The 25,246-nt window shown below is 46.4% G+C and overlaps 1 protein-coding gene across 1 annotated transcript in view; it reads left to right on the top strand.

Annotated features, from left to right (window-relative positions):
- Positions 1-25,246, top strand: part of LOC113014774 (glutamate receptor ionotropic, kainate 5-like) — a 212,185-nt gene that overhangs the window by 11,244 nt on the left and 175,695 nt on the right. Inside the window, exon 2 of the mRNA XM_026156512.1 lies at positions 9,543-11,181. The gene's annotated coding sequence lies outside the window, so the exon portion shown is untranslated. The remainder of the gene's footprint in view (positions 1-9,542; positions 11,182-25,246) is intronic.

Below are 25,246 nucleotides of genomic sequence, written 5' to 3'. Positions count from 1 at the left end.
GGTTAAAAATGAAATAACTGTACAACAAAATACACAATATAGAACTATATAAGAATGTATGAAGAAATCTAAATATAAATAAATATATACACAATAACAGCAGCTGTACAAGTATTAACCGGAAATGAAGAATATAGTGACCAGTGTTGTGCAAAACCAAAGTCCAGAAAGTCCAGTGTGTGTGTAAGAACCATATGTGTGGGTCAGTACTGTGTGGTGGTGTGATTGAGAGACCGTATCGCCTGCGGGAAGAAGCTCCTCCTCAGTCTCTCTGTGTTGGTCTTCAGGGAGCGGAATCGCTTTCCTGACCTCAGCAGAGAGAACAGTCTGTTGTTGGGATGGCTGAGGTCCTTCACCATCTTCCTGGCCTTGGTCCAGCACCGCCTGCTGTAGATTGAGTGCAGGTCAGGGAGCTCGGAGCGGATGGTGCGCTCAGCTGACCGCACAACCCTCTGTAGAGCTCGTCTGTCCTGCATGGTGCTGTTCCCGAACCAGGTTAAGATGTTTCCCGTCAGGATGCTCTCTATGGTGCAGGAGTAAAAGTTCCTGAGCACCTTGGAGGGCAGTTGGAAGTCTCTCAAGCGTCTGAGGTGGTAGAGACGCTGTCGGGCCTTTTTCACCACGGTGTTGATGTGACAGGACCATGACAGGTCCTGCGTGATGTGAACTCCGAGGTATTTGAAGCTGTCCACTCTCTCCACTGGGCACTCGTTGATGACGGGGGTCTGGTAGTTCCTCTCCTGCTTAGTGCTGAAGTCCACTATCAGCTCCTTTGTCTTACTGACGTTTAGAAGGAGGTTGTTCCTCTGGCACCAGTTCTCCAGATTCCTAATCTCCTTCAGGTAGGCCGTCTCGTTGTTATCAGAGATCAGGCCCACCACGACGGTGTCGTCAGCAAACTTGATGATGGTGGTGGAGCTGGTAGTGGCCACACAGTCATATGTGTACAAAGAGTACAGCAGGGGGCTCAGAACACACCCCTGGGGGGCTCCAGTGCTGAGAGTGGTGGAGGCTGAGACATGTCCGCCCATCCTTACTGCCTGTGGTCTGCCAGTTAGGAAGTTGGAGATCCACTGACACATAGATGAGCTGAGTCCCAGATGCTCCAGCTTGGTGGTGAGTGTGGAGGGAATTATGGTGTTAAATGCAGAGCTGTAGTCTATGAAGAGCATTTTAACATAATTCCCCCTTCTAGTGTCCAAGTGAGTGAGTGATGTGTGGAGGAGATGAGAGATGGCATCGTCTGTGGAACGATTTGGACGGTAAGCGAACTGTAGTGGGTCCAGTGTGTCTGGTAGTGAAGAAATGATGAAGTCTCTGACCAGGCGTTCAAAGCACTTCATCACTACTGAGGTGAGGGCTACAGGGCGATAGTCATTGAGAGAAGCAGGGTGGGGTTTCTTCGGGACAGGAACAATGATGGACTCTTTGAAGCATGTGGGGATCACCGACTGAGATAAAGAGATGTTGAATATCTCAGTGAACACAGGAGCTAGCTGGTATGCGCAGTCTCTGAGGATACGACCTGGGATGCCGTCTGGTCCTGCTGCTTTCCTGGTGTTCACTCTCTTGAAGGCTCTCCTTACTTCATGCTCGGAGATGACGAGCACGTTTCCGGTGCTGGCAGTATCTTCCTGTCTGCAGCCGTTAGCGCCGCTAGCACTAGCATTGTTGGAGTCCTTAGCTGCAGCCTCGAAGCGAGCATAGAAAGTGTTCAGCTCGTCTGCCAGAGTCACGGCCGCGTTCGTCATACCGGTTGTTGGTGCTTTATAGTCCGTTATTGTCCTTAGTCCCCGCCACAGGCTCCTAGAGTCACTCTGTTGGAGTTGTGACTCTAGTTTCCTCCCATAGCGCTGCTTCGCCTCTTTCACCGCCCTCCGCACGTTATATGACGCGGCTTTGTACGGGTCCATGTCCCCCGTCATGAGTCCCGTGTTGTAGGCAGCGGTGCGGGATCTCAGAGCGTCGCGGATGGTTTTATCCACCCACGGCTTCTGGTTGGGAAACGTTGTGATAGTCTTTGTCTCCACGGTATCATCCGCTAGTTTCCCGATGAATCCCACAACCGCTTCCGTAAAAACGTTGACATCATCATCGGAGCTGTTTCTGAACATGCCCCAGTCTGCGTCATCGAGTGCGTCCTGTAACGCGGCCACCGATTGATCCGTCCAGCGCGCGACCTTCCTCTGAACCGGAACTTCCTGTTTCAGCCTTTGTTTGTATTTTGGCATGAGGAAGATGGCGGCGTGATCAGATTTGCCAAACGGGGGGCGGGATTGTGCCTTGTAGCCGTCCTTGACCGTAGTGTAGCAGTGGTCCAGTGTCCTTTCACCTCTGGTGGGGCAGGTGATGTGTTGATAAAAGTTCGGCGCTGCGCGTTTGAGGTTGGCGCTATTAAAGTCCCCCGTCACAATAAGCGCAGCGTCCCGGTGTTGTGTCTGGTGCTGTGTGAGTGCCTCATGCAGCTCGCATAAGGCGGTGACCGTGTCCACTTGTGGTGGAATATAAACGGCACTTATAATGACCGATGTAAATTCCCGAGGTAGATAAAAAGGACGACGCATGATGGACAGTAGTTCCAGATTTGGTGTGCAGGAGCGTGTGAGAGGAACAACGTTCGCACTGTTGCACCAGTTGTTGTTCACCATTAAACACACGCCGCCTCCCCTTGACTTCCCCGAGTCCCGTGTCCTGTCCATGCGGTGAACCGAGAAGAACTCGGCCGGCTGGATGGCGTGGTCCGGCACCGCTGGGTTCAGCCATGTCTCGGTGAAGCAGAGGAGATTGCAGTCCCGAATGTCTCTCTGGAACTTTATCCTGGCCCTGAGGTCGTCAAGCTTGTTCTCCAGTGACTGGACGTTGGCGAGCAGGATGCTAGGCAGAGGTGTGCGGTGTGCACGAGCTCTCAGCCTGTTCCTGACGCCGGCTCGCTTCCCTCTAGGCCGCCGCCGCTTCCCTTTGTTCTCCCTCGAGATCTCACTCGGCCAGCTCGGATCCGGAGTTAAAAACTTCGAATTGTGAGTACATTGTAAACCAATAGAAACAAGAGTGTCACTGTCATACCTAATGTACCCAATGGTGATGATTTTGCCGATTTAGAAACGCTGAAAACTAACTTAAAAAACAAAGACAAAGAAAAAGTGGTCGGAGCAGTCGTGACGGCAGCCGACCTCACCGGCGCCATCTTATTTATTTAGTTTTAGTGCTGTTACCTGATAAATAACCTGCTGCTGTGCGGCTAATTGTTCTAACGCACCGTCCAAAAAGTCAGTGCTCCAGCTTTGATGAGTAATAAAATCAAGGATTATTTGCAGTTCCTATTGATTGTGTTGTAGAGTTCAGCAGGGATGCAACCTCATCATTCATACAAGCAGTTTTTGCTGTTAGCTAACATTCACACGTTCATACTCCAATCGCAGAGCAACCTGGGGTTAGGATCTTGAGTATTTGGCATACAGATTGGAGCAGCCAGGGATCGAACCACCAACCTGCCGATTAGTAGATGACCTGCTCTGCGTTTGCTTTTTGCATGGTTGTGGTATTTATATGTATCTGTGTCTGCAGCGGACATGCACAGCTAACCGATGCTGCTCGCTGTGACACTTAATGCTCAGATTCGGCTCCTCACGGGGAAGAACCAGCCTGAAATATCTCAGCCTTAGCAAAACTGAAGGACTGGCATGCACGGCTGTGCTTCTCATGGTAAGCTCAGCTGTGATGTCACTTCCAGCCCCAACAGGAACTTCCGAGGTGACTAACATGCGGCCTCAGCCTCTCCTCTGCCCTTCTTCTCCTGCTGGCCTTTGGACCTGTTTAAGCCCACACTGATGAAACCCACTGTGAGGACTGGCAGGTGAATGGGGAAGTTTAGAAGCATGCTTGCAGTCACTGTTTCCTCATGCTGGGGTTACAGCTGCAGCTGTGGGCCTCCTTGCTGCTTCTGCTCCATCTGTGACCTGGGTTCCAGTTTGGCACCAACGCAACATTTGAGGTGTTACTTTGAGGACGTATAGGTTCTGACCCCTGGTGTGAACGTGCTGTCTCTGCATGTTTGTGCACTGCAATGCTGGGAAGCCGGGTTAGAGCAGGCGCTGCTCTAACCCGAGCTGTCCTCAGGTTTGTCCTCGGGCCGAATCCTGAAAAGCAACACTCAGCCGGATGTTTCCACTGATGCTCTGTGGCTGTCATACAGCACAGCACACACTACAGGTGATGTTATGCAATAAGTTGCTCTGCAGCTATAGAGCGGCGCATCTCCTCGTCTCTGCCGGGGTGAGTCAGCAGAGACACAGCCCTCACAGCTGCACCCCATAGGATGCTGTTGTTTTACTAATGTCATGGGAACAATCATATTTACAGAACCGTGAAAGCGATCCTCCTTCAGCACACTAGTGCGCTGTACAGCCTGTCAGAGGGGGTCTAATGGATGGATGTAATGGAGCCCAGCAGGGATCCGTGGTGCTCTCTGCCTCTACACATGAAGAGCAGTCAAGTAGTTAAGAGCTGAAGTCACCAGAACCTGCAGGCTTCCTCTTCACCTGCCTGAATTTCAACTAAAAGAAAAGTTTGAGCTAAACGGCTGCTACTTCAGCTGGACGCGAACCACACTGACGCGTCACGCATCACTGCCTTCTGTGTAAAATGCTGGAGAAACATGGAAAAACTACTCTGCATTAGAGCTGGGTGATAGAATGATAACGATATGTATTGCGAAATAACTTTTTCTCGATAGAAAAGTTAAACTATTGCGATAGACCTCATCTCTCCTGTCCTCTTAAAAAAAAAAAAAAAGAAGAAGAAGAAGAAGAAGAAGAAGAAGAACAGCCAATCCAAATTAAGCAGCGCAGAGCCGAACCAATCACAGCCGCAGCGTCACGTCAGGTGACTTGTTACGTGCAGCACAAGTGCCAAGCCGCACATGTGTATTTGGGAAGCAGCCAGCCGCCGTGCCGCCCGGTAATGGAGGAAATGAGTGTGCCGACTAGAGAAAGATCAACCGAGAGCGTGACCGAAGGTTACCGAAGAGAAAACAGATGATGGTTCCAACGCCGGAGAGATTGTCGAACGGAAGAGCCAGAGAAGCTCCGTAGTGTGAAGGTATTTCTGCTATTTCAAGTCTGACAAAAACAGAGTAGCTGCACTGTAAATGTGCCGAAAGCAAGTCTGGAAATACAATAAAGCAGTGCAGCTCAGTCTCTGACTGGAAGCACTGATTCGTCATTCGGCTTTTGTCAGACTAAAGTAACTGTTAAAACTGTTTGAAAAGCTCAGCTATACAACAAGGAGAGATTGAGAATTTCCTTTTAGTTCTCAGTTTATTTGATATTGACAAAAGTTAGTCAGTTTTGTCTGTTCTTCTGTAAAACAAACTAAGATTTATTTTTAGAATTAATATTTTGTTTCTAAGTGGAATTGACAATTTAGTCTGTTTCGTTTGTTCTACTTTGAAACTTAAACGCTTTAGCGGCTGCCTTTTGTGTAGTTTGCAATATTTGCCTTTATTTATCTGAAAAAGTCTCATGTTCCTTAAGTACATCTACCCTGTTGAACTTATTATGGGAAATAAATATTTAAATAAAAACAAGCTGCTGATTATTTCACATTTTACTTGTGAGCAACGGCACATTTAAATCTTACAAATATAGTTATTTGGCTGATATCGTGATAGATATCGTTATCGCCTGAAATGAAAAAAACATATCGTGATATGAAAAAATCTTATATCGCCCAGCTCTACTCTGCGTTTATTCTTTTACACAGTTTGGTGCTTAAATTATATTTTTACCAAGTCCTAAACATTATAAGAGAGACATTATAACCCCCAAACATACAATATGAAAAGGTTTAAAGCCAGACGTGTTTTCTTTCCCGTCTTTTACTCTCCCGCCTCGGCAGAGTAAAGTTTTCAAGGTGGAAAAAAAGTGTTGAAAGTTTGCTCCATTAGTTTTATCTTTCAGAAGTAAAAGAAACATTAAGTTTGACGTCAACGACTCTTCAGATAAAGTGGCTTCTGAGACATTTTCCCTCACAGGCCGGATGCTTTTTGTGCCTGCTGTCACCTCGAGCTGATTTCGACCCTGAAACGCAAATTCTCCCATCAGCTAAAAAGATTGTGAAAAGCTTCGTCCTTTCTCTCGCTCAGAAGCATCAAAGACGAACACTTGGCCAAAAAGAAGATGCCAGAAAAAAGAAAAACGTGTTATCGGCTCAGTGCAGGAGGTCTAAACAAAGCTCTGGTTGTCACCTGAACTTCCTGCGCTCGCAAACACACCGTGCTGCCGGCTGTTTCAGAGTGCTGTGAGCGCTCAGGTCTCCGTGATGATGATGTCAGACATGGCGGCTGATCCTGCTGTTTGAAGAGTGTCTGCTGCAGTTGTGAACAAATCCAGTTCTGGTGTTGTAGCTCATAGCTGTGAAACGATGGTCTGTAAGAATATGATCACAGCCAGAAGCTCCTGGGTTTGAATCCACCCTCTCTGTGTGGGCTTTGGTCCTGGATCTTCTGTAGGTCTTTGACCGCCATCATTATTTAAGTCCTTGAGGTTTCAGTTTGTTTGACCTCGCCTAGTGTTTTTCTCTCTTGTTACTTCCTGCTTTATTTTGGTACTCTGTGTCTTCTTCCCCTCGACTTTTTCGTCTCGTTGGTTTGATTCTGTCCACCTGTGCCACGTTTCTCTGGCTGTCTTCTCGGTCGGTTCATCTTCTTCGTGGTCTCCTGCTCCTGTTCCAGTATTTTGGATTCTGGTACCCTTACTCAGTTTTGGACTGCTAATGGACATTTTTCTCCAGCTTCCAATTAAAGTTGTGTTTTCAGTTTATCCACGTGCCTGCTTGTTAGATTAACCGCTGATTTAAACTGACTGTAGATGTTAGCGTGAGCGTGGTGTTAAGGTTCAAAATATTGGGGATGGAGACAAGAGAAAAAACACAATAACAACACTGGTCCGGTCGGGTTGAGTCAAACGATGATTTAATGATGACACACGTGGGAGATGGACACTGATGCAGACAGCCTCAAAATCTCAAAATGGTGGAGCATTGCTCAAACTCTTATAGCCTCTGGTGCCTCCACCTTATCATAAAAGCCTAAACATTCACATGCTTTCTCTCACACAGCGCCTATGCTACGACCTTGGCTCCCTGTTTATCTGCTCCTGCTGAGATGGGGCAGAGAACTCCAGCATGCTCTGTTCTCTTCTAATCAGACAAATTAGATTTCTTATAACTCAGCAGTATAATGCATCATAAAACAATATCATTCATTCACAACAAGTCAGCAGTTTAATGTAATGCAAATCAGTTTAACTAATGCAAAAGTTATCAGCTTCTTCTAATTCAGGAGAATAATGCAAACTAAAACTACATAATAATTCACAATCTTTAATTAGGGGTATAACATGGCATAAAATAATATTATAATCTAACAGTGGATAGCCGGATGAGACCGGTGACCTCTTCCTCTGAGAAAGCTGGGAAAGGCTCCAACCAACCCTGATTCTGGTGCTAAAATCAGATTCATAAGTTTGTTTGCAGCGTTATCCAAGCTGATGCTGCTTAGTGGCCTTGTACTTGTTCTCTAAATTAGGCATCAGGAAAGTTTCAGCCATATTTCCAGAAGGCCGTGGCAGAATGACACAATCCATTCTGCATCTGGAGACAGCGCAAAAGACACAGTGAGATAACAACATCATTACAAGGGCAGCTGTCCAGTTTTCCAACACACAGACTCACTGGCTGTATGCCATCACACCCCTGCCATTACAAAGTGTTGTTTTCACCACAGGGGTGCGCTGCCCTCACGACACGTGACCATGTGAAGCTAGCCTGCAGCGAACAAAATAGACGAGATCTCCACACAAGGCTGGCTTTTCTTGATTTTACTGAAGATCTTTTTAAGCCTTTCCTCGCTCAAGGCTTCTCTTTGCTGTTTCTTATTTCTAACTGAAATATACAGAAAGTGAAAATAAATTGTTAGCTGCTCTCCACGAAGGGAAAACCAATCCTGCAGGGAGACCTACCTCCGCACCTGTGCAGGTGAAGCCAAAGGGAAGATTTGCTTCACCATGTTTTCTAGTCTTTGGCTTAGAATGAAGTTGGTTTGGAAACATTCAGCGATGCTTCATCTCCTGCTTTGTGTTTGTGCGGGCGCCATGCTAGCAGTGTCCAAGCGTTGTTGTTTTTTGTTTTGTTTTTTTCCTTTTCATACCGCACCACCCCCCCTGCAATGGCTCTCCGCCCCTAGGGGGCGGGCCCCACACTTTGGGGAGGTCTGAGTTAGATGATGCTACATCAGCCCTTTGCCTTTTCTCCTTCTGGTCCTTTTCCCTGTGTGGACACGATGAACGTGTAAACCTCATTGCTCCTCCCACTCTGCCGTCATTTCAATGTTTTTATTGGCTCCTCTCACTCATCGACTTCTGTTGTTTCTGTGTTTTTGGCTGAAGGAAGTTTTCAATAATCGTGTTTGTTGTTTTCATCTCGACTGAATTTTCTTTTCAGTTTTTTTTTTTTGTTAGTTTTTTCTTGTGTGGAAATAAAGATGAGAAGACATTTATAGACAAAGAAGGTGAGGTGAAAGTCTTGTATTTACAAATAGCTTCTTTCCATAATCTCTAAAACAATATAACATGTAAGTCCTTACTTGTGTGAATGCGTTGTGTTTATGTGAAACCTGTGTCTGTTACTGGCTGCAGGTGAAAATGCTGAATTGGAGGCTTTCTGAGGAGTTTAGAAAGCCTCCAAACACACGACGTTAGACCAGTAGACTCGGGCCCAGCCTGGTTTCATTTTAACTGTAATTTAGGCCCTAAAGCTACTGGGTTACGCTCAGGAAAAGATCATGACTTATGTTCCCTTCAATTCAATTCTATCTTATTCTGTTTATATAGCACCAAATCACGGCGCCTTGTATTGTAAGGTGAGAGCCCTACAATGATACAGGGAAAATCTACAGTCATATGAACCCTTATGATTAAGTGTCTGGCAACATTGGAAAAGGAAGAAACCTCCAGCTAAGGGGGGGGGGGGGGGGGGGGGGGTTGTTCTGCAACACCTGGGCACCAGGATCCAAGACGCCCTGGTGGTCAGTTAGAAAAAAAAATGCATGTTTGTGCATCACAAAACTTTGGTGTCAAAGCTCAACCAAAGCCGACTGATGGACTCGTGTGACACGTTCCAGTTAAACCTCCTTGGCTGCAGTTTGGTATATGCATCCTCCACCATAAGGCTCCTTAGACTAATATAACTGAGTATATAACACAGCTGAATGAGACCACAGGTTTTAGAAAACAGGCTCTGCAGCATTTGTCTCTGTCATAATACCCTCTTCACTTAATTACGATCTGTGAGGCTTTTCAGCAAAGCAGATGTGATAAAGAGGAAAACATGGGTTTTATATTAAACCTCCTCCAGATCTCCAGTGAAGCTCATATTAAATCTGAAACGCTCTAAAACTGGAGTCTGAGTTTTTCCCGTTTGGAAAGAATTAACCTGCATTAATACGAATCTGCTGAAACCAAATGCTGTTTTTCTTTTCACTGCAGGTATCATCAGAATCTCCTCGACCTCATCGAATCCATCGTTACCAAAAAAGCCGCAGGCCTGAGCCTTCCTGGCGGCTTTACTGACCTGCCTGCTAATCAGCAGCCCCGCCGGAGGCCGGGACTCTGAGGACACCAAAGACAGAAGACGTCTCGGCTGATCTGGATGCTCTTTGTTTCTGTCATTTCCTGTTTCCACACTGACGCCGATCTGCAGCCTGGACACGGTGGATGTAAAAGAAACCACGCCGCTCTTTTCTCGACACAATTCTTCGCGATGTCGCCTCGCAGGAGGTGACGTGTGGCTCCTCCTAACATGTAGCCAGGACGACCTGAAGAGCCCTCCCACAAACTTTCCTTCAAACAGGCCGATCGCTGCCGGATGAGTGAACGCTCACTCCCACAAAACACAAACTGAGACGCTGAGCGAGGGTTCATAAAGTGCTACCGGCTCATTATCAGCCACGGCGCTTCCTATTTTCATCTTTAATCTTTGTATTCTGAGTAATCATCTTTTTAATTAATGGTGACGGCGGCATGAAATCTTCCCCACCGCCCTCCTTTTCTCCCGGTGCCACCTGAAACCAATTAGCAACAGCAGATCTAGATGGGGATTAGACACGGGGGGAGCAGCCGCGATTAGACACAAACACAACGACAGAAGAAGAGAGCCTGAGAACAAAGCCGGAGGCGGGGTTAGGGAGGGGCCCGCCGTCCATTCTGGGTGATCGATAGAAGGGAGGAGTAGATATGGATACGGCCGGATTGGGGAGGCAACCCTCAGCAGACGCAACAGCCAGGTGTGAGTCAGCAGGTGGAGTCGATTGTCAGTGCCCAGAGTCGTGACTGACAGGAGCTCCGGCCGCCCGGGACTCTTTGTCATTCCCTGCACGGAGCGGCAGAGCACGAGGAGAGACTCCTGGCTCGTCTCCACAATCAGGGCCAATTAAGAGAATTTGATTATATGCCTTAATCTTGGCAGTCAGGTGGAAAAAGCAGACAGAAGAGAAAGAGGAGGCAGAGCAGGTGCCACCGATACACACCATTATCTCCGTCCATCTCTAATTGAGTTTGTTGCTGCCCTCGCCGGGTGCTCGCCTCATCTCCTCTACAAAAGAAATCTGTCTTCAAGAGTTTTTCTCGAGAGAAAAACAGAACAGAGAAATAAAGGCAAGGCCCTCTGTCTCCTGCCGTAAATGCTCTTTCTTTACCTTCTGCAAACACTTTCACTCGGATCTCCCTTCAGAGACATTCCCCATCTCCCTCACCTTTTCCAAGTCCCTTTTCATCCCACCTTCCAGACTCACAGTCCCAGTATGGACATGTCCAGTCTCCCTGCAGTTTTCACAATCTCCATATCAAGAGTGAGATAAAAGTATTATAGAGGAGAGGGCAGAAAGCAGCGAGAGGCTGAATCTGCAGAGGACGGAGCACAGACTTTATTTCCTCCCATCGACCGTCCCCGAAGCTTCAGTTCCTCTTCTTAAACTCCCTCCTCTCCCCTGGAGCTTTTCCAAGCTCTCCTCTGTGGATCGTACTCTCTGCAGTGACCGTCCGACCCGGACTTTTCCCAGACTTAACCGACCTCCGTCATCCGAAGCAATCCTTTGATATCGGCTCCTCGTGTCCTCATCTTCATTCCGTGAGTACTTCAGTTTTCCTGCCTCCTCTCCCTCTCTCCTTCCTGTCCCTCCCAGTTTTGTTCCAAGATGATGTGATGGATGATACAGGCAGTCGCAGTATCACACAAAGGTTTGCTAGGCTGAGGTTTGTTGAGACTGAAACAGGTTCTGGCTTCTTCTCCTGAATTCGGGGGCTGTTGCTTGGATTGAACATGTTGGACTTATTCATGTGACAAGAGGAACATGCTAACACTGCTAACACATAAGAACTGTAATTTTCACTTCACTGCACCAACAATATTCAATATTCACACCATTCACAACTGCACCTGTCAGGGTGAGCTGCTCGCACCATTGATCGACATCTCTATGTAATATGGTGTTAGCATCAGCAGGAAGCTGTGTTATCTTTTCCCCAAGAATCCAGAAACCCATTAATGACAGAGCGGTGGTGATGTCCATCGTTTATGTACAGGCTGTGGTTAAATGCTGAGATGTTGTTGTGCTACATTTTGTTGAAGACTCTTATTTTGAAGGGAACAGTTGACGGTGATATTCCCGGTGGCTCATCAGTGGATATAAACTTCCTGGACATTTGTTCAGTGAAGATCTTGTTTCTTTCCACTTTGATCCTTCTGCTGGTGCAGGTGAGAGTGCCGTGTCGGCTGCTGTGCTGCATGCAGAGACAAAGCATTTAGCTCATGCGTGACCCTGTGGGCGGCGTGCAGGTTTGTGACTTCCTGCCGTTGTCTGAACCGCTGCTGCACACGACTGCGACGCGGCACACATTTTTACTCTTGGTGCTTTGAATCGATCAGGTTGCCTGATATTTGCTGTGCTGCTTTAGTTATAGGCAAAACTTTAGAGGGATAAAAGTTTAATGATGGCAAACATATGATGTGAGTAGTAGCTGCGCTTTTTTGCCCCTTTTATTGAACAGATTCGGCACCAAAGACAACAGATCTGGTGTCAGATACAGCATGAATGGTAGAGACAGGTAGGGGCTGGTTGCAAAGTGGCTTGCAGCATTGCTGTGACGTTTACTAACTGGTTATCAGCTGATTTGAGCCGTCATTAACCTCCTAAGACCCGAACTCTTCCACAGCAGTATTTTTAATTTCACTTTGATATTTGGGCTGATTGGGACCTGATGAAGGTAAAAACAAAAATTACCAATTTTCTTTTTACCTGATTTTTGTTTCTAAGGAAGATCAGAGCCACATATGAGGACATTCGTTTAAAATGTTGCTAGAACAGTAGCAGGATAACGTCCTCGTAAGTGGATATCAGGTCATTGTAAAATTGAGTATTTTGGTCTAAATAACCCAAAATGTGACGTCCACATATGTGGACGCAGGTCCTAGGAGGTTAAGAATAGTTGCCTGGATTTTACATCCAGTATCACTTATGCTTCCTGCTAATATGAGCTGAGACTCACTCTTGTTTTTGGAAATCTCCGCTAACAGAAAGCCCCCAAAGTCCGCTATGGTGGGCTCCTGCAGGGCAGCGTGTTCTCCTCCGTGCACAGCTAGGTGTGAGCTATGCAGAGTTTGATGAAAAGTACAGCGAGTAAAAGAAATGCAGCTCTTCTCATAAGTGGATGAAATTGCTGGAGCGCTTTGAAAGGTCTTTGCTGTCGTGTGAACTACCAGCAGCTTCAAAGGTTATGGATGAAACGGAGAAAACACGAGAGCAAAGCTGGATTTACTCAGACGCAGAGTTTGGACGCCTCTCAGCATACATGTCGCTGCATTGTTGAACACACACACATCCTGTGCTAACACCATTATCTCTGCTCCTTGAAGGTGTACGCAGAAATCCACCAATAAAGGACATTTCAGAGATGAGCGTCGTCTCGAGTCTGGCAGTAATCTGGTGACTGTCCAACAGAGATGCTAATGGCCAATTCTGCATCATTTTAATGTTAAAATGATCGTTTGTTAATCACAGCTGTGTGTTCCTGTTAGATGAGCCAAAACTTTCTATTTCCTCCCTCCGACTCTAAAGTCCAAGGACGAAGTGAAATTACAGGTGAAACCCCTTTGCTGGAAAATAGGCCATAATTATTACTGTGGAGCTTTGGCTACATATTTAAACGCCACGCCTCATCCAGACACAGATCCACTTCCTCTGGGGGATTAACTTATACCATCCTGTGTGTCTTCCCTCCTCTGCTCCTCCTCTCCCTCTCTGTCCATCTTTTCTAAATCTCTGTGCTGGATATAGCCTGCATCCTAAATGTGCCTCCTCCTCCTCTTCCTCTCCTCTGCATGTGTTGGACTGCGTCATCGTAGGCGTTCGGCAGTCAGGCTCCGTGCGCCCTGCATTCAATCCTTCTTTTTACGTGCGATAATAGTACACAAGACTCAGGAGTCATGGTCCCACGTAGGAAGAGCAGATCAATGAGTCTTTATTCAGCTGGTGAACCCCCGTGTGTGTGTGTGTGTGTGTGTGTGTGTGTGTGTGTGTGTGTGTGTGTGTGTGTGTCTGTGTCTGTGTGTGTGTGTGTGTGTGTGTGTGTGTGTGTGTGTGTGTGTGTGTGTGTGTGTGTGTCTGTGTCTGTGTGTGTGTGTCTGTGTCTGTGTCTGTGTGTGTGTGTGTGTGTGTGTGTGTGTGTGTGTGTGTGTGTCTGTGTGTGTGTGTGTGTGTGTGTGTGTGTGTGTGTGTGTCTCTGTGTGTGTGTGTGTGTGTGTGTGTGTGTGTGTGTGTTTCTGTGTGTGTGTGTGTGTGTGTTTCTGTGTGTGTCTCTGTGTGTGTGTGTGTGTGTGTGTGTGTGTGTGTGTGTTTCTGTGTGTGTCTCTGTGTGTGTGTGTGTGTGTGTGTGTGTCTCTGTGTGTGTTTCTGTGTGTGTGTGTGTGTGTGTGTGTGTTTCTGTGTGTGTCTCTGTGTGCGTGTGTGTGTCTCTCTGTGTGTGTGTGTGTGTGTGTGTGTGTGTGTGTGTGTGTGTGTGTCTCTGTGTGCGTGTGTGTGTCTCTGTGTGTGTGTGTGTGTGTGTGTGTGTGTGTGTTTCTGTGTGTGTCTCTGTGTGCGTGTGTGTGTCTCTGTGTGTGTGTGTGTGTGTGTGTGTGTGTGTGTGTGTGTGTGTGTGTGAGGCGCAGTGACGGGCTGAGACTGTGATTTGAATTTTTGATCTGAAATAATGGAGGAGAGGTGCGTTCTGAGATGAGCTCCTGCACGACTTGATTGGCTGATTATGGAGGACTGCGCTTCCCGAACGCTCTCACAGCTTCTTCGTGTTTATCAGATTCTATTGGACAGTTAACTGCGGGTGCTTTAGTTCAGAGGCTCGATAATAACCTGGAGGTGTTGTAATGATGCAGTAAAGTCTTAATCTGTGGGTCGTCTGTGGGTCCGGTGTGCTGTTTAAATGTGGAGGCGGCCCCTGGAAAACACGTGTGCGTGGAGCACGTGTTGGTGATGGAGCCTTTCCAGATGTGCCAGCTGCCAGGTCCACTGATGCTTTCAGAATAAACATTATTCTGAAATTGTTCCAGTTTTGGTGATCCTCTGCCTCTCGAAGATGCTTTCTATCAATCATATGACCCCTATGAGCGAGCACTTTGGCGACAGTTGGAAGGAAAAACTCCCACTCAGGCAGAACCGGGCTCAGGGAGGGGCGGAGCCATCTGCTGCGACCGATAACAAGTAGGATTCAGTGCAGAGAGGTCTATTAACACGTAGTGAGTGAAGAAGAAACACCCAGTGCATCATGGGAGTCATAGGAGCAACAAGCGAGCTCATGACCTCATTAGCTGCAAAATGAGACCTGCTGCTGCCATCGAAGAAATGTCAGGTTAAACACCTGATATGTTCTTTTTTGTGAATAAAATTGAGTTCATGACTGATATTTTATTCACGCGGAGTATTTCAGGTAAATCATGATCATCCTCTTAGTCCCACGTGAGTGAAATACCATCCAAGATCTCCCTCGTTCTTTTACACGCCGCATTTTCTTTGTTCCCACCTGAAGAAAAACACCAACAATAAAACAGAGATGATGTTTTTCCTTTCGGCCGGCTCATGGCGGTGATCACTGGGTCGTTGGTTACGTTACACCGTGGCCCAGAATAAAACTCGCGTTAAATCTGCGCTGCAGAAAATGCCGCGGTCCTGGGCTTCTTCGATTTTACCATGATCACTGGTGTTACCATGGTCACAGTTTCCCTTTGGTGTTTATTTCCTGGGTTGTTGTGATATTTCATCTTCATTGTTCATCTCCCCGTGTTGTGTCTCTGTGCTGTCAGGGTTGCATGTGTCGGTCTCAGGTTGTGTTTCCTGTTTTAGTTTGAAGGTCCTTCGTCTCGTGTGGTGTTCTTCTTTGCTTCCCTTGGTTGGTCAGCAGATTCTGTTCAGCTGTGTGACCAGATGTCTCCACTCTGTCCTGTGTTTCCTCACAGAGTCCCAGGTGACTTCCTTGTTTCTGCATTTGGGTCCTGACAGAAAAACAGCTTGTTTTTTTAAATATATTTCAGTACTTTAAATGTGAATCACTTTCTAATATGATTATGAAGATGAGATTATAAATAGGTCTGAAGTGAAAACGACTTCCTGCTAATATCTCCTGATACTGTAATCCAATTACTTTTTTCAGGTAACGAGTAAAGTAAGGGATTACTATTGCAAAAATGGTAATTAGATTACTGTTACTTTCCCGTAGGAACGCTGCGTTACTGCGTTACTAAAACCGTGATTTTTTTGCGAGAGTGTCTCTTGACAGTGACGTAAGCGAGTGCGACGTTCGTGACAACAGCTGTGTGCAGATCAACAGTGGATCATATATCGAGTGCAGAGAGAGTATGAGCGTGCAGCGTTTAAAGCGTGGAAGTACTGACCTTACTTTGAGTTTGATTCCATAAAAAGTGACAAAAACATTAGTGTCCGCTGTGCGTGGGAAGAAAACTTCTTTTTACAGCGAAAAAACCCCCAAACTTCCAAGGAAGCACCGAGTGCGCTATGACGGGAATGTGACGTTCACAGAGACACTGGCGTATTCTTCCACTGACCGCGGCACACCTGCACCAGGGTAAACCTCCGCCTGCCCCACTCCTGCTTTACAGGTGAAAATAGAGCAACAGGACCGCTGAGTCTTTGACTTTATTTATTTTCTGCTGTGTTTTACTTGCATCTATTTGAAAGACTGAGTGTAAACACACAAAATATTTTATTTTATGTGCTGGAATGTGCAGAAAATAGTTTTAAATGTTAAACTAATTTCTTCCAGTCAGAGAATGTTGCATATAATTAAATTTTGCTTGATGCATAAAGTTAAAAGATTAAAACTAATAAAACAAGTTTTAAAAAGAGACTTTTCCATCTGATTACATTTTGTATGATGGATTATGCAGAAAAAGTAGAATTGGGCTGAAAGATCTATCGCTTTATTACCTGTTCAGGTTGTAAATCATGTTTTTAAAAAGTAACTAAGTAACTAATTACTTTTGAAAATAAGTAATCAGTAAAGTAACGGGATTACCTTTTTGGGGAAGTAATCAGTAATTAGTTTCTGATTACTTTTTTCAAGTAACATGACCAACACTGCTCCTGCTGCGCACGGACTCTGTATAAGGACGGTGTGCCGCGTGGCCCGTCGCTCTTATTCCTCTTCTTCTTCTTCGGCTCTCAGACTGAAGGACTGCAGCAGCAGTGCACGCAGGATCAAATGTTTTGTCTGAAGTGCAGTCAGAACATCTGCATCATTTCAGCTTTTCAAGTTTTCTAGTTTTACTGTTCTCGCCACAAATCTTTGTTTCTGTCCAAAGTAAGTAGGCGAGGGAGACGAAGGCTGAAATGAACACACTGGCAGTTAAACACAACATGATACCGATCACACACATGCCACGGTTCCACAATCTAAGGATTCATGTCTGCTGGCAAAGCCGAACCTCCACAGGAGAAGACTTCAGCAAACAGTTATTATAAGTATTAATCATTACTCTGTGCAGCGCAGCTCACCTTAACTCACCTGGAGACTCGTGCGCATGAGGACTCATAAACAGCTGAAGCTCTGCAGGAATATATTCAAACCAAGTCTGGTTGAAATGGGGACGTTTCCTTCGCCTATTAAACTCGCTATCATGGAGCGACTTTGACTTGGAACGTCTCCGCCTTTAAACCCGGTCACATCCATCCCCGCTCTATTAGATGCCACAATCAGCCGCGGCTCCTAAAGAGCTTCTGTCTGGGAATGCTATTACCTGCAGTAAGTAATGGCGGAGGGAGATAACCATTATGGAGCCTCCATCATTTTTCCTCCTCTCCTTTCCCGCACATACCACAGGTGGAGTGAGCTCAGCTGATGGAAGCTTTAAGGGGGTCAAACCTCCTCCGTCACTGTCTGGGCTGCACGCAGTGGATAATTGAGGCAGCTGTATTGATATCCTGCTTCACCGCAATGGAGGAAAATCACCTCTGTTTACCGTTAATGGCTTTGGGAGATGCACACCGTTAACGCCGAGCAGGAAACAGAAGAGCTTCAGGGAGAGTTCATTGTACAAATGAGCCCAAAAGCAAACAATGGAAACGCACATGAAAGTTGGTCGGCTAAAGCTGCTTTGCTCCAGCTGAACTCACTCGCCGCTGTCCGCAGGAGGATCGACTTTATCCTCCCGTGACGATGATGATGATCAAACTCTGCAGGCTGCCATCGAACATTCACTTCATTTATTTGTGCGCTGTTCTTAATTCAACCCCACTGCATTGAGCTATTTGACTCTTGGCTTAGACCTGCAGACACTCTCAGCATTTCAACTGGAAACTGTTTCCATTGTTTGCTCTGCCAGCAGCTGTTCCCGCTCTCACACAGCTGACCAGCAGGCCGACACGCGTGTGGCCTTTCTTACAGTTCGCTCATTACAAATTAGAGATGGACCGATCCGATATTACGTATCGGTATCGGTCCGATACTGACCTAAATTACTGGATCGGATATCGGAGAAAAATAAAAAATGTAATCCGATCCATTAAATATCACGAAAGCACCTCACAAAACTTGCAACACGCCGTAACTCACCTCAGAACGTTAGCACGTCGGAGCAGTATGCATCACGTGATAGAGCGGCTGTGGCATGCCGGACCTGTCGGTGGTCTGGATAGCATGTGGAGCTTCGCTAGCAACCCGGCATTTCATCTCCGACAAAGTTATCCCCGAGAGAAGTAAAGCAAGTGTGTAAGTCCATCTCTGAATGTTTGTAAAGCATTCCTGCGTTAAGCTTAACGAGCGACTGCCTCTTCTTGCTGCTACTTCAATCATGAAACTGCTTGATGATCAGCTGATCGGCTTTTCTGTCGCGAGTCTGTGTCTCTAGTTTGTTTTTGGCCCACTTTGCACCAGAAAGAGGAAACCAGCGGCTGAACAACAGCAGCACGTTTAAGCTTGATCAGCTGTTGTTAGAATTTATTTAATATTACTTTCTACTCGAGGATCTTTTTCTACGTAGCTGACGTAACTGTGCAGGGGCGGATCTAGCAAAGTTTAGCCAGGGGGGCCAATAGGGCATTAACAGGGAAAAGGGGGCACAAAGACATACTTTTCTTTCTTATTCTCATTTAAAATGTCGAGCTTTTAATAAATAATTATCTGACACCCAAAGTTTTAATTTGATGCAAAATGAATAGAAGTCCATTACTGTATATAGTAACTATTAAGTCTAATATATATACCCTAGTAAGCTATAGTACTTTTTCCTTTGGGAAGGTACCATCTGTGCAGTCTGCAATTTTGCTGAAGAAAGATGTTGAATCTATTTAATATTTCTTGAGAAATAATTGATTTCTGTGCATTTTTTTTCACACTGCATCAAATTAAGGTTGATTACGTCGATTAAGCATCATGAGGTGGAGCGTGAGGGGTGGTTCCCTATTTTTTATTTATTTATTTTTGTTGCTGCTGGGAGTTGGAACCCTATTAGTTAGGTTGCTTAATATTTATGCTAAGTACTCTTTAAAATACCAGAATAGGGAGGATGGTGTAGGTTTAAGTTTATTAGATTGATCAGTATTGCTGAACTATGAAATTTTTTTTTTGTATACAGGTATAACAGAATAGCTTTAGTGTAGTTGTTGTTTTAAACTTGAGTATGAACTTATACAAAATGCAGCAAGATATTTAAAAAACAGTTTTGTTGATTAAAACACACTATATCGGATTCATATCGGTATCGGCAGATATCCAAATTTATGATATCGGTATCGGACATAAAAAAGTGGTATCGTGCCGTCTCTATTTCAAATCGGACTCAACTGAAAAAATAAATCTGAAGTCATCCTGCACATATATACATTTCATTTTTCATGGACACTGGACTTCTCTGAGAAGCACCTTCAATATTCAAAACGAATCCATCAGTTCAGAAACACCCGTCCTGTAACTGATCATTTAGATCCCAGAGGTGGTGCCCACTGGTGGATTAACCGTCACAGAGTGGGGTTGAGGTGGTGTCCTGTGAAAGCCTGGCCTGTTTCTGAGCGTGCAGCTTTCCTGGATGTGTGATCAGAGAAAAGTTTTTATGTTTATAAGACGAACTTTATGAGGGAATAATTGTGTCCTGGCTTTACGTCAGACCTCATCCCTGATGATAATTTCTCCCTGGGTAATAAAGACACATTTATTACTGGCATGACAAACATTTTGTGCTTCCACACCGAATGCTTGGTTATTGATTCAGTTATTAATGTCTCACTTTTAGCCAACAAGCTCTTCTGTTCTACAACATTTGAGAAACCAGAAGAATGAAGGTGGGGATGATGGAGGCTGACGTAGATGAGAGTAACCAGCGGTGTAACTGCCGTGTGAAATATTGCGGTGGGCGGCGCGGGGCCTGTGGATCGCTGTAATGACGTTACAGAGACGTTTGATTTTGTGCTCCTGGGTCGATGTTTTAAAAAGGTCAGCTTCAGAGCTCGTGCCAGGAAAGAGATCTGACGTGGATGTGGATTCATGTTCTGCTGTGAAAGTGTCTCAGTTATAACCAGGGTTGAATTATTCATAGAGATTCATATAAATGTGAAGGGGCTGCAACGTTTGTTGTCTGCTGTTGGAAGGAGACGTGCGCTGACTGATCGCTTCAGTCGAGCTGCAGCAGCGCAGCTGCAGGAGGATCCCTCTGTCTGCTTTCTTCTTTCATTATTATTATTAATATTCCTGCATCAGTGTAATTGTGCACTGCGCTCCTTCAGTTCCTTCCAGAGAAAAGCACCTTTTAATGGGGCTGTTGGTTTTCACCGAGGCTAACTGTGGCATTTATGTACTACAGCTTTACTTCTTTCACTGCAGGCTTTATTTAGTAAAGAAGTTTATACGCAGCTTACACATCAGCAGTCATTAAATCTGGAGCTTCAGTGTCAAATCTATAATGTTTGCGTACGTTTTTTTAAATTCAGTGCATTTTTCAACTGCACTGAATTCTGCAGTTCAGCGCAGTACCCAGTGGCCCCTGGGTACTGCAGTACCTGGTAGTATCTGTCAGTCCCTGCTGGTCTCAGCAGTTTTATGTTGAAGTCATAACCTCGAGTCACAAGAACCAGGTTTCCATTATTAAAGCCGTGTGTATGAGCAGTTACTACATTAGTGCCATCAGCTTAATCCAAACTGTAGTAAAAACTATTTCTTGGTTTGTTGTTGGTGTGTTTTTGCTGGTTGTCCCAGAGTAGTCATGTGACAGTGACCAGCAGCTGGTCTCCAGCAGTAATCCTCCCAAACCAACACAGTGACTGGTTACCATTAGTGCAAGCACACAGTGGTGGTCCCAGTGGTCCCAGTACCATGCAGTGCAGCAGCCCCCAGCACGCAGCATGAATCCCCACCGGACCTGTTTGCCACGATAGACGCCTGGTGGTAAAGATGTCATGAGTCATCGTTGAGCTTCTGGCCCTAACAGCAACATTATTATTGGACGGTCTTTACCGTATTTGTTTGTCCGCGACGCCTTAAAGGCCGCTCTGTGAAAACCGGTCCGTGGCACAAAAAAGGCGCCGCTGCTCTAACCGATAATGACGCTAGCTCAGGTGCGGTCAGGCAGGTATATCAGGATCGGTTTGGGTAATTATAACAGTATGACCTGGTTACATTAGCCTGAAATGATTTCAGTATAGTTTTTATACTGATAAATATATACATAACTAAATATGGACACTGCGACCTTTCCATGAAACACTAATTCCTCCCGGAGGCTCTGATCTCTCATCGATCCTGCCTCTTAGCTTTACTTCAGGCAGGAAATGAAGATGAAAGGCTTCAGAATATGAAGTGCAACAAAAAGCAGCTCCAGCTCGATACGCGGAGCACTTCCTGGCCCCGCTCGACCCCCAATAGGAACCTCTGCAAAACACTGAAAACTGGGAGCATCAGATCTGTTTGTTTGTTTCCACTTTTACTGGCAAACACATGATGCTGAGATACACGAACGACTTTGTGTGTTAAGATTTGGAAATTCACTGGTCCACGCGCTGGTTACACATACTGTAGTTATCGGCCATAAGTTGGTGGTACTGTGATAGTTTGTGGTGCTTCTACTAAAACAGCATTGGTGTTTGTGTGTTTCCCAAGAAGACGGCAGCGACACTCAGTTATGCACATCTCTCCGTCCACACACACACACACACACACACACCACACACACACACCACACACACACACACACACACACACACACACACACACACACACACACACACACAAAGCCAATGCACTCTGTTCCTTCGCAGCACAGACTGCAGAACCAGATGAGGCCATACGGTGAAGTGAGAGAGGATTTCTGCTTTTCTTTATCCACCAAGCAGACGTGTGCTCCTTCCTGCCCAGGTGTCTCCACTCGTTCCTCTATCAGGTGTCTCCACAGCTTTGTTCTGAGGAAGCTGATGCTTACGCCTCCATCAGTGCTGCTTTGTGCCGTAGCTTTCACGACACCACCAAAACCGGCATATTCGTACCGTTTCCTGCTTCCAGTAAAACGCTTAGAAAGAGGCAGCAAAATAATGTGAAGTCTATCTAACGGTGATGGGATGATAATTAATGGGTCTTCATGTGGGGGGGCTGCGGGACGGTGCTTTAAAAGCTTAAGCAGACAAGAAAGTCTTAGAGTTCCTCCAACTTTTCAGATAATTGTTTCACAGCAATCGATGCTAACGAGCAGTGAGGAATGAGCTGCGATTATTCAGACGCCGCAGAGGCGCCGCAGATGTTCGTGCTGCGGGCCCCGGGTACGTTCTCGTAACCAACAGCAATGATTTAAAGAAATCAATTAGAGTCCTGCTGATGCTTCAAATCTGTGGCCTGCAGTCCCACCAAAACTAGGAAAGTCACATGATACGGGTCAGCTATCGCCAGCTTCACCTCGTGGAAAGGAACAGCAGATTGTGAATTGGGCTCTCGGGGGATTGTGGGTAAGTTTTGACGGGAAAGTGTGTTAACGAACGGGACCGAGAGCTTTTCAAGCAGCTGTGGATTCGCTGATAACTCGCAGATCGCTTCCTGACATCACTGTGACATCAGTATTTTCTCCTTTGTCTCTCTGACGTGACAAAGAATTTACAAAGCGGAGTTTGAAAGGCCCTGAAATGGTTTGCAGCCCTGTGAGCCCTCGGTGCTGCGTCTCTGACCCAAAGGTCAAATCGTCCCCACAAACAGAAACCTCACATGGGCGATGTGTGTTTGAAGATCAGCTTGTTGGGTTTTTAACAGTTTGCAGAGTGGCTGCTATTTTCAGAGCGAGCTGCTTTGTGAACACTTCCCCGCTGACCTTAAACCCCTGCAGAAAGCAAACGTCTGTATTCAACCGACCTGCATTTCACAGGCGTGCATCGCTGCTGCGGCTGCAGGCAACACGTCGGCCGAGGAGGGAGACCAGGAACCTTTCATCTTATTTTTACCTCGGCTTGTTTTCTCACCAGACACAGCCTGAACCGTGTGCACGGTATTAAAAACACACCATCTTCTCCATATTTGGCTTTATCTACCCCATCGTCTACTTCCCCAAAATAAAATCCAACCAAAGGCTTTGGAGGAAGTGCCGCACACAAAGTAGAGGCACAAGTATGAGACGATACGACGTCTGCTGAGCTCCAGTCATCAAAGAAATCCCTCCAGCTTGACATCCCAGAATACTTCCACAGCTCCGGAGCAAGACTGGAGGTTGGTAGTTTGAGTCTCATCATCAATCTGCTCACCTCCAATAATATCCAATAATAAAGACACTGAAGTGCTGCTGTGTGAGTCTCTGTAGGAGAGCAATGATTTGAATGCATGAACACACACACACACACACACACACTGAGCTGTTTAGTCAACATTGCTCGGTGGAGCATCGCAGCACTGCTGGCTGCTTTGCTGCAACACATGGAGGAACCAGCTCTGCAACACACACACACACTCATCTCCTGGCTGTGCTGCAGGCGGAGGATGGATGTTTGGGGTCAAAGCTGCTGGAGTTTGTCGTGTTCTGGCTTGTGTGTGACCGTGTGTGTGTGTGTGTGTGTGTGTGTGTGACCGTGTGTGTGTGACCGTGTGTGTGTGACCGTGTGTGTGTGTGTGTGTGTGTGTGTGTGTGTGTGTGTGTGTGTGTGTGTGTGTGTCTCCTGTCAGATTGAATCTGTGTTTCTGCCAGGTTTTCAGAGGAGCAGCTCACCTGTAGCTTCTGTGTTCATCACCCCTCACACGCTCTCACACGAGTCGTGATCAGAGCAGCGTCAGGAAACAAACTCCTGCTTAATACATCTGCAGGTCAGCGCGCACGCACACACACACACACACACACACACACACACACACACTGCCTCTGATAAATCAAGTGTGAGTCTGCTGTCTGAAGCCAATCGAGACTGTCGACGGTCCTGGACGGGAAATATTGTCTGTTTCTGTGTTTACAGAATTCAGAGCTGAGTTAATCTTCAGGTGTGTGTGTGTGTGTGTGTGTGTGTGTGTGTGTGTGTGTGTGTGTGTGTGTGTGTGTGTCAAACAGCAGCAGTGTTACTGAGAAAAAGGAGTCGTGGTTTGTGTGAGTGAGACCCTGGACCGACAAACACAGGTGTTCCCGCTCATCACCCGACCTCCACGTCATCTAACTTAAAGTTTGGAAACAGCAGAGCAGCAGAAAAGCTCTAAAACCAAACGCAGGGTGACGGTAGCTCGCTGGGGTCTGCGTCGTGTGGATGCACGGGGGGGGGTCGGCGCTCCAGTACAGAAGGTCAAAGAGTCAGAAAGACTGACACATGGGACGCTGTGCAGAGACGGAGCCTGTAAGACTAACAGCATCACACTGATGGTAGCCTCCGTCAGTCACAGTCAGAATATGGTCTCTGTTGTTTTCTTCCTAAATAAATGACTGAGAGCAGTTATTAAAACTGCACATCTTCAGCTTAGCTTACTGACTACTACTTTACTCCCAGAGGAGAAAGTGGCGCCTATGCTGGTTTTCAGTGACACTTTAAACAGTTTACTGGATAAACTGGTTTAAATTCCATTTCATGTGGAATGAAAAAGGTTTAAAAAATCTTAGATTTAATTTAACCTCAGAAAATTTCATTAATATTCTAAAAAGCAAGAGTCGAGTTAATGAATCGCTGATTGGTTTCTGCACCGACTTTATTGCATTTTCTTCCCATTGAAGGAGACGCGGCGTGAACGTCTGTTATTCTGGTACCGGCTGCTCCCAGGAGGAGGCCGAGGGGGAAACGGCATGTTAACAGAGAGGGAGAGACAACATGCACCTCTCTTATGTTTCACCGGCACACGCTGAGCACAGGAGTGCTGCTCCTCACTGGGAGGCATCATTATGGATCTCCATCTCTGCGCCGATCGTCCCACGGCGGCTCGGCAGGAGCGAGCGGCCTCGGAAGACGCGTCTCTGCCGCTTGGCTTTGTTTTCTCTGTGAGTGCAGCGAAGGGGAGGATCACTGGATTTGTTCGGGAAAAGGAATATTCCCATTTTTTTCCAATTTGACCTCGCTTAGCTGGTAGCGCTGTGGGTGCGCAGGTTTCCAGCCTGTTGCTGTGGGGCAGCTGTAGCCCCACAGCACAGCTGACCGGAGCATGACGGAGCATCACGTAAGCACACAAAAAGCTGTCACTCGAGCACCATTTGTTCCTCCCAT

Source organism: Astatotilapia calliptera, chromosome 22 (genome assembly GCF_900246225.1).
Source record: "Astatotilapia calliptera chromosome 22, fAstCal1.2, whole genome shotgun sequence".
Classification (NCBI taxonomy): domain Eukaryota; kingdom Metazoa; phylum Chordata; class Actinopteri; order Cichliformes; family Cichlidae; genus Astatotilapia; species Astatotilapia calliptera.
This window is presented reverse-complemented; position numbering and strand designations above follow the sequence as displayed.